Raw genomic sequence first — 15,426 nt, forward strand, 5'->3', positions numbered from 1 at the left:
GCCCGTAGGCGGCAGAGCCAGGACCCATTTGACAGAGTCTGGCCCCAGAGTCCACGTGCTGAATCACCACGCTTAGTCTCCAAAAACCTGTAGAAAGCGCCAGGCTTAATCGAAAAGTTTGGTTTTCCCCACCCCAGCCTACAGTCCCTACGCGGCCCCAGTCTCCAGGGCATTCTTTCAGCTCCTCTGACAGGCCATGCTCCTCCCTTGCCCTGTCCCAACACTCTCCCGCACAAGTCCTCCTTTTCTTTTAGGCATCCGCTCTCGGCTTCCACATCACTGCCTAAGTCACAAAGTCTAACAGTAAATGCTGCATTTCTCAGCACTCAACACAAAATTGCTTTTACGTATCTCCTAGGTAATTAGTTGCTGCCTGTCTGTCCTTTCCAACTAGGCTGTGAGGTCCAGTACGTCAAACAGCCTGTCAGTCTTGCTCACCAAGTGTCCAGACCACTGGACACGCACCGACCAGAGGAAAGGAAGGACCGGTCCCCAAGTCAACTCTCCAGACTTTCTGTGGAAGGAGGGAACGAACGGAGCACCCTCGAGCCTCACGCTTTCTTTGCCGGACTTTCAAGTGTGGGACACACACCTGTGCTCACAATGCTCCCCGGACAGACCCCACTGCACCCCTATCAGGTAGACCTCTGCACAGGCAAGGCCTTTGGAAAGCACCGGCTCTGCACACAAATATTATGTGGCCCTCGACAGGCCACTTCCCCCCAACCGGCCTGAGCTTCAGGGCCACAAGAGGCTTCGTGAAGACCCCAACGGAACGTAGCCTCGAAAAGAGGGAGACCTGCACTCCTCAGAACGCATGGAGACCAGTGTCGTTACCGACGTCGCGTCTGTCCTTCCAAGAAGCCAAGACCACGGGTGCCGCTTCAGCGCCCGACTCCCGGGCACCGCATCCCCAGGCTGGCCCCTGGGCAGGTGCCCGGCACACACCGCCCGTTCCACGAACGCGTGAAGGGCACGAAGAGACCCCCTCGCTCCCCGCGCCGCACAGCTGTCCCGCCACCTGACCGGGCACCTCTCGGCGCACAAGCCTATTCCTCAGGGACACGCTCGCCTCCCACCAGCCCCCAGGCCCACGCCCCCAGGTACCTCTCCCAGACGGAATCCTCTTCGCAGGCGCCCTGGTCGTCCGTGTCCGGCGAGCAGGAAGAGCGGGAGCTGAAGGACGGCCTCCTCAGGCTAGCGGCCGGCCGTGGCTGTGGAAGGCCCGGGCTGCTGTGCCCAGCGGGGACACGGAGCGGCGTCCACGGACGCCGGGGCAACGGACGAGCCCGGCCCGGGAGAGAGCAGCAGAGCGCGGCCGGACTCCGCCGGGCTCGGCTCTGGGCAGGCAGGCGCGGCTGGCCGACGCCTCCCCGGACGGCGGCCCAGCAGCCGCGCGCTCCCCGCGCGCGCCGCCGCCCCCACGCTCCCCGGCCGCTGCCCCGCCCCCCCTCCGGCGGTGGACTGCGGACAGCCACAGGGACACCCTCCTGGGAGAACTCCTGGGGCCCCGCCCACACGCTGCTTCGGCCCTCCGCGGAGCGGCCAGGTGCGCTGACAGGGACGCAGGGGCCCCGCTACGCTCGCTCTCGGGGAACTGCAGCCTCCTCGGGTTTGACTTGAATGTCACACCCGAAACCATGCAACGCCCACAAGAAAGCATAGGCAGTATGCTCTTTGACATCAGTCTTAGCAGCCTAGTTTCAAGTACCACGTCTGACTGGGCAATGCAAACAAAACACAAAAGGAACAAATGGGACTACGTCAAAGTAAAAGAAATCTTCCGCACGGCAAAGGAAACCCTCCACAAAACCAAAACACAACCTAACAGCTGGCAGAAGAGACTTGCAAACCATATATCGGATAAGGGGTTTCTAGCCAAAATACAGAAAGAACTCACACAGCTCAACAACAACAAAAATCAACAACCCAATTAAAAAGACGGGCAAAAGATCTGAGCAGTGATCTCTCCAAAGAAGACATGCGGATGGCCAACAGGCAAATGGAAAGGTGCTCAACATCATTAGCCATCAGAGAAAGGCAGATCAAAACTACAAGGAGAGGTCACCTTCCTCTGCTCAGAACGGCTCTAATTAACGACACAAGAGACAAGTGTGGGAGAGGATGGGGAGAGACGGCAACTCTCCTACACTGCTGCTGGGAGTGCAGACTGGTGCAGCCACTATGGAAAGCAGTATGGAGCATCCTCGGAAAAACGAAGAATCCGTCTACCATATATATGATCCAGCTAGCCCACGGCTGGGTATTTATCCAAAGCACTCGAAAACACCAATGCAGAAAGACACCTGCACCCCTAGGTTCACTGCAGCATTATTCACAACAGCCAGAACTTGGAAGCAACCTAGGTGCCCACCAAGGGAAGAATGGAGAAAGAAGACGTGGTATGTATACACAATGGAATGCTACTCAGCCCTAAGAAATGGTGAGCTCCGGCCATTTGTGACAACGTGGATGGACCTGGAGGGTATTATGTGAAGTGAAATAAACCAGAGGGAGAAAGTCAAACACCACACGGTGTTTGTGATCTCACTCATAAGTAGAAGATAAAAACAATGACAAACGCACACAGAGCCACGGAGACTGGATTGGTGGTCACCAGAGGGGGAGGGGGGAGGGGAGAGAGCCAAATATAGTAACCAAAGAATATAGTAACTAAGGATAATTTAACCAAGGAGGTGAAAGACCTGTATACTCTGAAAACTATAAAACACTGATGAAAGAAATTGAAGATGACACAAATAAATGGAAAGACATATCGTGCTCATGGTTTGGAAGGATTAATATTGTTAAAATGTCCATACTATGCAATGCAATCTACAGATTTAATGCAATCCTATCAAAATTCCAATGGCATTTTTCACAGAACTAGAACAAACAATCCTAAAATTTGTATGGAACCACAAAAGAGCCCGAATAGCCAAAGTAACCTTGAGAAAGAAGAACACAGCTGGAAGTATCAAGCTCCTTGATTTCAAAGTATACTACAAAGCTATAGTAGTCAAAATAGTATGATACTGGCACAAAAACAGGTACCTAGGTCAACAGAACAGAGAACCCAGAAATAAACCCATGAGTTTATTTCATTGTCATTTAATCTATGACAAAGAAGGCAAGAATATATAATGAAGAAAAGACAGCCTTTTCAATAAATGGTGCTGGGAAAACTGGACAGCTACATGCAAAACAAAAAGAAACTGGACCACTATCTTACACCATATACAAAAATATATTTGAAATGGATTAAAAGTTTGAATGTAAGACCTGAAACCATTAAACTCCTAGAAGAAAACATAGGCAGTATGCTCTTTGACATCGGTCTTAGTAATATTAGTAATATTTTTTTAGACCTGTCTCCTCAGGCAAGGGCAACCAAAGAAAACATAAACAAATAGGACTAAATCCAACTAAAAAGCTTTCAAACAGTGAAGGAAACCATCAACAAAATGAAAAGGCAAGCTACTGAATGGGAGAAGATATTTGCAAATCATATATCCGATGGGTTAATATCCAAAATACATAAAGAAGTTATACAACTTAATATCAAAAATCAAACAACTTAACAAAAAATGGGCAGAGGGCCTGAAAAAACATTTTTCCAAAGAAGACATACAGACAGCTAACAGGCACATGAAAAGATGCTTAACATCACTAATCCTCAGTGAAATGCCAATCAAAACCACAATGAGATATCACCTCACATCTTTTACAATGGCTATCATCAAAAAGACAAAAAATAACAAGTGTTGGCAAGGATGTGGAGAAAGAAAACCCTCATGCACTGTTAATGGAAATGCAAATTGGTGCAGCCATTGTGGAAAACAATATGGAGGTTCCTCAAAAAATTAAAAATAGAACTACTATATGATTCAGCAGTTCCACTGCTGGGTATCTATTAGAAAACAAAAACATTAATTTGATAAGATATATGCACCCCTATGTTCACTGCAGCATTATTTACAATAGCCAAGATACGAAAGCAACCTAAATGTCCATTGATAGATGAATGGATAAAGATGATGGGGTATATATACAAAGAAATATTATGCAGCCATAAAAATGAATGAAATCTTACCGTTTGTGACACCATGGATGGACTCAGAAGGTATTATGCTAAGTGAAATAAGTCAGACAAAGATAATTCCTTTACAACTTCAGTTATAGCGGAATCTAAAAAACAAAACAAGCAAACCAGCAAAACAAAAGAGGAACAGACTTATAAACAAACTGGTGGTTGCCAGAAGGGAGGAGGGTTGGGGGTAGGTGAAATAAGTGAATGAGATTAAGAGGTGTAAACTTTCACTTATAAAATAAAGTCATGGGCATATAATGTATAGGGAATATAGTCAATTATATTGGAATAACTTTGTATGGTCACAGATATTTCAGTTAAATATGTGTTGGAGCTCCTTACTCTATTCTCCTTATTAACTCTCTCTCATATTTTCTACTACTTTTTCTCTCCTGCATTCTGGATAATTTATTCTGATGTATATTTCATTTCACTAATTCTTTCTTCATTTATGTCTAATATGCTGCTAGACCCACTTATTGAGTCTTCAGCAGGTGGCAGAAATGGAAAACTGGGACTAGAGACTTGTAAAAGTGAAAAAATTAGCAATGTTAACATCTGAGTTATACCTATAAAAACAATTCATTCATCCATTTGTCATGGTTCCTAACCTGTCAACGTGGATTACACCAGGAGCAAACCCTAAGTCAAGTATTCAAGTGCAGGTAGTTTATTTGGGGTGAAACACTGGACTGGAATTAGAGAAGTTAAACAGGAAAGGAAGGAAGTTAATAAAGGGTTTATTATCAAGAAAGTTAACACTGTAAGCAAGTGAAGCTTAATCCTTGTGGAGAACTCTGGAAGAATGGTGTTTCTCCAACTTCAAAGTGCACAACATCACCTATTTAAGCAGAGATTCCTAGACCTCACTCCCAGAGATCCTGATTCAGTAGTTTTGGGGTGGGTTTTGTGAAAATAAATACAGGAAACCAAATTTAAAATGGAGCTGGGGAGCCCTGAAGGGGAGCTTTCATGCACTATCACTTGCCATACCTTACAGACCCCAAACAGGAAAAAGCATACCTCACAATCCCCAACAGGAAGAGGCTTACCTGACACACCCCAGCAGGAGGAAGGAAGAATTTCTCTTTGCCCAGCAACAGCGTGGCCAATGAGAAACCATCACACTCAGTCAATGAGAAGTCATTACCACCATGAACTCAGTCTCCTCCAAAAGACTTTTGTTCAAAACAGCCCCTCCCAGCTTTCATCTTTCCTCTGTAAAAGCAAGCCCATCTCCTCTCTTCTCTGGACTTGCCTATGGGTAGCCATAGTTTGCATGTCCCAAATTACAAGTCCTCCGCTCTTCCCAAATACATTCATTTTGCTGGTAAAATAACAGGCTCTTTTGTTTTTTAAGGTCAACAGTTCTAAGAATTTGTATTTCTAACCAACTCCCAGGCAGTAGTGATGTTAATGCTACAGGTCAGTGGATCACACTTTGAGTAAGCAGTAGTATAGAACACACTTCTGAGGGAGTTATCTTGCCCAAGAGGCAAGGAAACTGGGGTATTTATCCAACAACTCCCAACAGTCATTGTTTTACAAGGCTGCTCTCAAACAGCATTAATTCCCTGGTACTTCCTGCCTGACTGCACATTGGCAGAGCAGGTGTCTGCAGCCAAGAGAAACCCCTCAGGAAATGAGTCACATGTGCTGGCAGCTGAAATCAGTTTGGCATGTGTTGACATGGAAAATGCCAAGGAAATGTGAGCAGATCATTGACACCATTTGCTACACTGCTATGTATAGTGTCATGGGGAAAATACACATTAAGCAAGAAATTACACAAATAAATTACAATGATAAGTGGTATAAAAGTAAATTACATGAGGCTCCCACTAAAGATAACCTCATATTATTTCAGATGGCAACCTCCTAGAGTAGTTGATGCTGACCAAAACAATGCACTTTTACAACTCTGTTAAACACCAACTCCAGATCGGTATTGTATACATCTGCCATTACTGAATGCACAGTATCTTATTTGAAGTCACTGTGATTGGCAGTTTACATTACAAATGTGTGCGTAATTATTATTAAGTTTTCCATTTGTTTCATTTGGATAAACCTTAGCTAAGATTTACTTTGTTTTATAAACCTTAAATTGCAAATATGAAAAGCAAGCTATGTTTATTTACTTCAATTATTTTTTTTATTAAATGGTTTCACCAAGAGAAAACCTAAACCAGTATTGTATTTTGAGAAGTATGTTATAACTTATTCTATGTCTTTTTTATTTTGTAAATCTATACTCACTTTCCTTCCTAAATATATTTATCTCCTTAAAGCATCTAAAGAGTTAGCAACTGCAAAGTTAGGGAACAGTCCACAAAACTATCCTTACTTCAGTGGTTTCAAGCGCACACTCAGATTTGATAATTTGCTGGAAGCACTCACTGAAAGCTGTTGTACTCACAGTTACAGTTTATGACGGGGAACGGATATAGATTAAAATCAGCCTAGGTTAGAAACACATAGGACAGAGCCTAGGAAAGGAATAAGTGTGGAGCTTCCAGTTGGCCTCTTCTATGGACAGTGTTATTTTCATGGTATCAATGTGTGACAACACCCACAGAGTACTGCCAAACAAGGAAGCTCATCTGAGCCTTGGTGTCCAAAGCGTTTATTGAGGCTCCGTAACAGTCCCATGGCTGATTGCCCACATGGCTGATCTCATTTTCTAGCTCCTTAAGAAGTCAAGCTGATACCGCTTGACTCTAAGTACCATCCTAAATCACACTGTTACTATCTGGCTTGGCCCAAGGTCCCCCCGCAAACAAAAACATTTCTGTCAGGCATGATATCCCAGGGCTTAGCAATTACCTCCCAAAAGCCAAGAGTTCAGGCCAGATTTCTTTTTGGGCAAGTTTAAATTCTCTACTACACTGTGCCTTACTCATTTACATGTAAGTAGCTAAGAAAATCTTATAATGAGGTTAGAAAACATATTTGATATTTAGTATTATTTTGTGTCTTAAAATCTTGGAAGAGAACATTTTGACTAAAACATGCAAATGCACCAAATCTAACAATAAATGTGACAAGAAAGCAAGTAAACATATTTTTAATCCACAAACAGCAGCATATCATAGTATAATGAATAATCACCATAAGAATGATAGTAAATTTACATATATATTATTTTCTAAAAACTTGAAGATACTAAAGAAATATCTATGCAAAGCAAATGGATAAATTAATAATATTAAAATGTTTAAAAATAAACCATAAATATATCTTGTGACTACTTCCACCTTGTGCTTAGCTGCATTTTCTCATTCCTTATTATGTTAATGAAATTCTGAACATTAAGTGAAATGCTAAATCTCAGGCTGAGATCTTAGCATATTAGTTGTTCTTAAGGATTTCCTGCCCTCCAGTGGTATCTGCCTTAATATTTTCACTGCACCTTTCAACATTACAAAGAGAAGACACATCACTTATACATTTACATTTTGAAATTATATCACACTGTATGGCAGCATCTAACTTTTCTTTCATTACAGGTTCACTCTCAGTTTGTACCCATGCATCACATCTTGCAACTTGTACAGTGCAATTACTGCTTTTGTTTTGCACAATGTGTGCTGAATCACACTGAGACTGTGGAAACTGATCTGTCTTATCTTTAAGTGAGAACTGGTGAAAATTCTCATTTTGTTTATGAATTTTGGCATTGTTTTTAGCAATCCTATCATGTGGAAGTTTTGCCATCCTTTCTAAATAAAAACTGTTAGTTGTTTCTTTGGTTTTGATGGATCTCCTATTTGAATCTTCAATTTGCTGCAATATTTGATCTTCATCTTCAGACAGCTAAAAGAAATTTAGTAATTTTGCTGTAAATGATGCTTTAATTTTAAAAAATCATTCAATGACTTCAAAGCAGACATTCTTAAATTCACATCATGGAAAATTTCAAAATACAGAAGAGACTTTGGCAGGTGGCAAGTCAACCTGGACTTTTGATTTTTAAAAATCATGGAGGTTATGGATTTTTTAAATAACAAGAACAATAATGATAATGACAATCCTTGTATTACAAATTCAAAAGAAAGGGTCGGCCCTGTAGTGTAGTGGTTAAGTCAGGCGGGCTCCACTTCAGCAGCCCAGGTTCATGGGTTCAGATCCCATGGACCTACACTACTGCCAAGCCATACTGTCTTGGCAACCCATATACAAAATAGAGGAAGATCGGCACAGATGTTAGCTCAGGGCTAATCTTCCTCAGCAAAAAAAAAAAAAAAAACCAAAGAGGAAGATTAACAACCGATGTTAGCTCAGAGAGAATCTTCCTCACCAAAAAAAAAAAAGGAAAGAAAGCAAAAGAGCTAAAAAAGAGAAGGGGAATTTTGTCTCTTATCAGTCTCTATAATCACAGGCTACATCATCCCCCTACCCTTTCACACAGAGGAAACGATATACACCACACTCTTCAACCACTTAAAAAGAATGGAGTAGAAGTAATAACTTCGAAAGAAACAGTTGACACATATAACTTGTTCAACTATTCACTCATTGACTTTAGTCAAAAAATATCTATATTGTATCTTTTATGGGCCCAGTCTCATAAAAGAAACAACTTAAGGAGAGTATCGGCTAAGAGAAAATCAAATAGACAAAAGGAAAATTAAACAGCAATAAATATCACAACTGCTACATAAAAAGTCAAATTTTAAGTACTTTTAATAGGTTTATATTTCAATTTACTAGCTTGAATTTTTCAACTTCACAAAAAATTTATCTCTTAATTACTGCACTAACCAAAATATTCTTTTAGTGAAAATCTTATATAAAAGTACTGATTAGCCAAGCTAAAAAAAAAAAAAAAAAAGAGGCAGAGTTAACATTAAAAACCAAAATGAGGTATACGTCTCAGTTGTTTGGCACTGAAATAGGAAAAGTAAGCCCAAGAAACAGCATTAAGACTGGCTGCACACAAATTAGAGAAAACAAGCTCAATACATTTGTTTATTCAAGAAACAAGTATTTTTTAGCATCTGCAATGCAAGTGAAGCAGACACAGTTGCTGCCCTCTTAAAGCACACGTTCTCATTGGTGGAAGTGGCATTAACCAAATAATCACACGCGTGCATATGTAATGACAGAATGAGAAAAGCACTATGAAAAACAAGCATGAAGGACCTTGAGAGGATAATTGAGGGGCCTAATTTAGATTGAGGAACCAAAGAGGGGCTTTCAGAAGCAGCGACATATTTACGCTAAGACCTAAAGGATGAGTAACAGCAAGGCAGAGGAAACAGGATATATAAATAAATGCCCTGAAGCAGAAAAGAGACTGATAAACTAAGGAAAGTGAAATGTCGTACGTGTGGAGTGTGGTGAGAGAGGGAGAACACCAGAAGTTGAAGATGTAGCCAGACTCTAAAGTAAAATAGAAATCCACTCATAGGAATAACATGATTCAATTTAAGTTTTCAAAAGATCACGATGACTGCTAACTGGAGAAAAAGTGGAACAAGAGTGGAAAATAGATCTCTTAGGAAACAACCACAATAGTTCAAGAACAAGATGATGGTACCTTAACTAGGGTATTGACACCAGAAGTTGAGGAAGTAGATAAATATGCCAAGTATTTCGGAAGTACAATTGACTGAATGAAGTGATGGAATGAATGGGGTTAAGGAAGGCAGATGAGGCAGAAAGAAATGACAGTTAATTACTAAGTTTCTAGAGTGAGCAATTGAGTGGACAAAAAGGTATCACTAATATAGGAAATATCAATAAAACTGACTTGGGGAGAAGAACAGGGGAATTCAGTTTGAGGAATAAAAATAAGGAGATTTTTGTGAAACATCCAAGAAGAGGTATCCGCTAGGAAACTGGACATCTAAATAAGGATCTGGGCTAAAGTCATAAAGCTGAGAACTGTCATCAACTAGACAGTATATAAGTCATTGGAGCACATAACATCATCTAGAGTTTGGAATGTAGGTTAAGAGAAGAAAAGGATCCTGCAGCAAACCATAAACACTATGACATTTATATAGGAGGAAGGGTGGAAAAGAAGTAGACAAAGGCATAAAGTAGCACTCAAAGAGGTATGAAAAAACCAAAAGAGTGTGTTATCATAAAAGCAAAGAGAAGAAAATGTTTCAAAAAAAAGAACATAATTTCTATTAATATTACTAAAAGTTCTTGTAAAATAAAAACTTTAGTGTCCAACGAATTTGACAAAATAGAAATCACTGGGGTCCTTCCTTAGCAAGAGCAGTTCAGATGGAAAGTGAGAGACAAAAGGTGGACGAAATGAATACGGAAGAATTGATGGAGGAGAATTCCATTAAATGTGATTTATGAGAAATGCAGCATTCCCACTCAGAACATAGCATGTCATTCCAATTATTCAGACGACAGTCTTCAGTAACACTTTAGTGTTTTCTTCATATAAGCCTTAAGGTTTTCTTTTTTCTATGTATTTTTGGTTGTTTTAGGGTTTCAATTCTTATGAGTGGGTTCTTTTAAAAACTCTTTTAAAAGAAACACAACTTTATCATATACACACACACATATCCTGATAAGATTGGCTTTTGTCAATAATAATGAACACATTCATTTATACTTTAATTTTATATTTCTGTTTACGTTCTTACATTTTTAATATTTTTCATTTTTCGTTTACATTTATATTTCCACTAGTTATTGTCTCAACTATTTGTTTCAGAATGTAAAGGTACACTATGAGATATACAAAGAATTCTAAACTAGTATAGCATATATTAATAAGCAAAAAAACGAAAAGCATACCTTACCATCTCTGAACTAGAACTGAAACAACTATCTGTGGGCCTTGGAGAGTAACTGGTAGACCAACTACTCTGTGAAGACTCAAGATCTGAAAACGAACATTTAACTCATGAAGAATGGTATTTATTAATACTCTACTAATTATATACACAGGCAGCAGATATCAGCTGGTAAAATAAGTTTAGCTAACATACTGCAGAGCATTTTAAAAGTGTGCCAAAACTAGTTAAAACTTGAGAAACTCCGCATCTTGGATTTCTGACAGAGTATTACGGGTTTATTCTACACTTAAAAGTTTTTCATCTACAAGTAAAATAAGGGTACATAAGGCAAGAAAGGAGAACAGAGAAAATTCAATTGATTTTTTCTAATATACGAACAATGTTTTATGAACAAATAATTTAAATAATAATTTAAAGTGTCAACCTACAGGAAGGAGGAATAAGGCAATTTATTAAGTCCAAAAGCACCAGATATTTGCTAATCTAATAAACGAAGCTTCCTTGTACAATAAAAGCTGTATTTAAAAAATCAACTCAAAGCATCCAGTCCGATATTCTTTCATTATGTGCTTAATGTGTTCTCTTATGATAGCAAGTAAAGTTTAAAAATAGGCCTGAGAAGTAGGTCATGACTCCTCACAATGCATAAATACTGTAGACCAAGAGGGACGTACATTCACACGAAAGTAGCAACAAAAACAACAAAAAGTACCTACCACCAAATCTAACAAGAGACATGCAGAATCTACTTGAGGAAAACCTTAAAGTGCTTAAAGGTGTTCTAAACAACTATTAAAGATACAAAATTAGGCTGAATTAACAAAAAGACATCCCTTGTTCTTAGATAGGTCTACTCAACATCATTAGTATGATAATCCACACTAAATCAATATATACACTTAGCATTTTCCTGATAAAACTAAAATATTTCTTTGGAGCTACACAAGTTGATTTTAAAGTTTATATAAAAAATAATCAAAATTAGCCAGAAAAATTCTTTAAAAAGTACAAAGGGAGGTGTAACTGTTTTAGAAATTAAGCATACTATAAAGCACTTACCATAAAAATAGTACAGTATTAGCACACAAAGATTAGGAAAGACCAGTAGAACAGTAAAGAAAGCCCAGCACATATGAAAAGTTAGTACATAAAAAAGGTGGTATCACAAATGCCTAGGGAAAAGACGCATTTTAAAAACCTGAATCAATGCACATCTCACACCTTTAATCACAATAAACTCTAAACGGATTAAAGATTTAAGCGTAAAAATATAAAATCATACTAACACTAGAAGAAAACATTAAGTGAATTCATTTAACCTGGGAGTGTAGAGTCTTTCTAATCAAATCCAGAAGTATAAAAGAAAAGATGAATAAAATCAACCACATAAAAAAATACATTAATCCTTTGGCAAAGCAGGAGATATCATAAGCAAAGTCAAAACAAATCAAAAACCAATAATAAACTAGGAGGAAATATTTGTGACATATCACAAAGACCTAAATCTCTTTAATATATAAAGAGTTCTTAAATATCAAGAAAAAAAATACCAAAAATTCAATTGGTCAAAAGACATGAATGGAGACTTTAAAGAAAAAGAAATGAAAACAGACATTAAATATTTTTAAAAGACGCTCAACTTCACTTATAGAAAAAGAAAAGCAAACTTAAACTGCCATCTATCCGTCTGTCTACCTATCTATTTTTATAAAACTCACAAAAATTCCCAAGTTTGAACACAATCCCTATTGGTGAGGCTGTGGAATAAAAAGGCACATTTCTGGTGAGATTGCCAAATGATGCAACAGGGAATTTGGTAATATCTATCAAAATTGAATTTTGGCAATAATAACTACACAAAAAAACAATGTATCCCCCCTTTGACACAGCAATCCTACTCCTAGAAATTATCCTGAAAATGTACCTCCACAATTAAGAAACATATACACAAAGTTGTTCACCAAGCATTGTTTATAAGAACGCAATACTGGAAACAAGCCAAATGTCCACCAACAGGGCATGACTGAATAAACTATAGCCCATCCACATAATAGATTACCAAAATTGTCATAAATAAGGGATGAAGAAATGTCTAGTACTAAGATGGAGAAATCTATAAGAAACTTACTAATAAATGAATCCATTTAATTCATCTATAAAATATCCTATATTATACAAAATATCCTATACTACATTTAAGTGAGAAAAGTGGAGAACTAAGACCCATGTGAATATGTGTGTTTATATATTCTTAGGCTTTATTTTGAAGAAAAACAGAACACAACAAAACATAGTAAAACGATAAACCATAAACCAATAAAAAAGTTACTCATATGAGGCAAAAGGAAACAGGGCAGACAAGATAGGATAGAAACCAGACTACTGGTTTACACTTCAAAAATTTAAATTAAATCCAAAAGAAAAAAGTTGATAAAGATTTCTAGGTATCCTAGCAAAGTAGATATCCGAAAGAATCATTCCATCACAGAATATCTAAAAAGTACCACAAACTATTTTTCATAAAAAGACAGTATAGACTAAAATGACCACTCAAATATGAAGTATTTGCTACACACAGCCTACAAGCAATTAGAATCTAGTATATATATATGAAAGATATATAGGATATATACATATATATCTACATATAGAAAAGATATATCCTATAAGGAAAGCCAAACTTTCTAAAAGAAATATGACCAATAGACATGAAAGGTATTTCACAGATAAACAGGGGTGGCAAATCAACCTAATTAATAATGGGAAATATAAATTAAAATTACAATGAAATACCAGATTCCAACAATGATAAAAAGCTGATCCAGTGTTAGTGAGAATATGGAACAACTAAGAGTCTTAGCTCCTGCAAGTGGGAGTTTAACCTGGCACAACTACTTTATAAAACAATTTTGTATTACCTAGAATAGATGAAGATGCGCATAACATTTGAACTAGCCAATTCTACTCCTTGACTCATATTCAAGAGAAATTTTTTATACATGTGTGCCAGGAGAAATGTCAAGAATTGTCCAAGTAGCATTGTTTATTATAGCAAAATATTCAAAACAATCTAAATAACCAATGCCAGAAAATGTATAAATTGAGGTACATTCACACAACAGAAGGTTGCATAGCAGTAAATAAATAATCAAGTATATTAGAGTCACAAATATCAGAGTGGGTGAACAAAGAAAAGCAAGTTGAAGCAAAATATATAGCATTTGCCTCAATCTGTGAACAGTTCAAAACCAAGCAATGTAAAAGTCTATGTGTGATACCATAAAAACAAATTCAGGATAATAGTTACCTCTAGGGGGCAGGATAGGAAATGCAATTGAGAAGATCTTCAAATGTACTGATTACGTATTATTTCTTAAGCTACAAAGTGAGTACAAGGGTATCTATTTTACTACTATTCGCTAAAATGTACATATATGTTACATATATTCATCATGTATAACACATTTTATAAAAGATAAAAGTAGTTTTGAAGACAATTGCATTACTAGTACATTCTAAGATATCTAGGAAACATATTTGCCGGCAAAAACCTAAAAAAAAAGCACTTAAAACAATTTCCACTTAAATGTTAGTTTTTTTTAAAGAAAAAAATTCACTTATACTGACAGACTTTCATAGTAGAGGTTGGCCTGCCTTTTAAAGAACACATTCCTCCTTTTTCCATCAGAATCTAAAAGAAAAATAAAATTTAAGAACTCCTAAGTATACACAATAATATCCACTTATAGCTCCCTTTTCACCCCAACAAATCATTTTACAGTACTCTTCCTTCATATTACTTTAATTCCACAAAGATAATTTTAAACTCCCAAAGAAAAATTTGCCTATGACAAACAATAAAACAAAACAAAATTGAAATTCATTTAGAAACAGCAAGCAACAGAAGAGACACTTGATAATAAATGAATTGACAAAAAAGAAAGGATTCAGGTAATCATAACAAATGCAGCTGAAAAAAGGAAAAGATACTAAAGCAATTTGGAGATTTATTCTGTTTTTCTTTTTCTAATTTGTTAAGTTGGATATCAGTTCATTTATTTTCAGGTTTTTTAAATAGTAAAAGCTCTTAGAGGTATCAATTTTCTACAGAACACACCATTGGTTTTGGTTTTCATCAATTTCTATGTAATTTGTGATTTATTTTCATTTCCTTTTCTTTTTTTCTTTTTCAAAACCAGAGTGTTTCTTAATTTTCAAGAAGATAAGGGAGGTTAAGCAACTTCTTTTCCTCTTCTTTAGTTCTAATTTAATGAATTTTTTATTAGAGAATATGGCTATGAATCTCTCCTTAGATAAATCTCTTAGACTTTCTTTGTGGCTTACTACATGAATTAGGTTTGCAAATATAGTAGGGACTTATAGAACACATATATTCTCTGTTGGTGGGATATACAGTTTTTGATAGACAGATAGGTAGCATAAAGGAGAAACCATCTAGTTGTTCACCAAACATGTTTCCCTTTCCTTTTAAGCATACAGCTAAAACACATTTCCTACCCTCCCTTGGAGTTGGTTTGGACACGTGATTTAAGTCCTGGTCATGGG

At 37.8% G+C, this 15,426-nt stretch overlaps 1 pseudogene; it reads right to left on the minus strand.

Annotated features, from left to right (window-relative positions):
- Nucleotides 1–7,142: 7,142 nt before the first annotated feature.
- LOC138922036 (regulator of DNA class I crossover intermediates 1-like) overlaps nt 7,143–15,426 on the minus strand; it is a 74,528-nt pseudogene continuing 66,244 nt past the window's right edge.

This window comes from Equus caballus, unplaced genomic scaffold (assembly GCF_041296265.1).
Source record: "Equus caballus isolate H_3958 breed thoroughbred unplaced genomic scaffold, TB-T2T haplotype1-0000035, whole genome shotgun sequence".
NCBI lineage: Eukaryota > Metazoa > Chordata > Mammalia > Perissodactyla > Equidae > Equus > Equus caballus.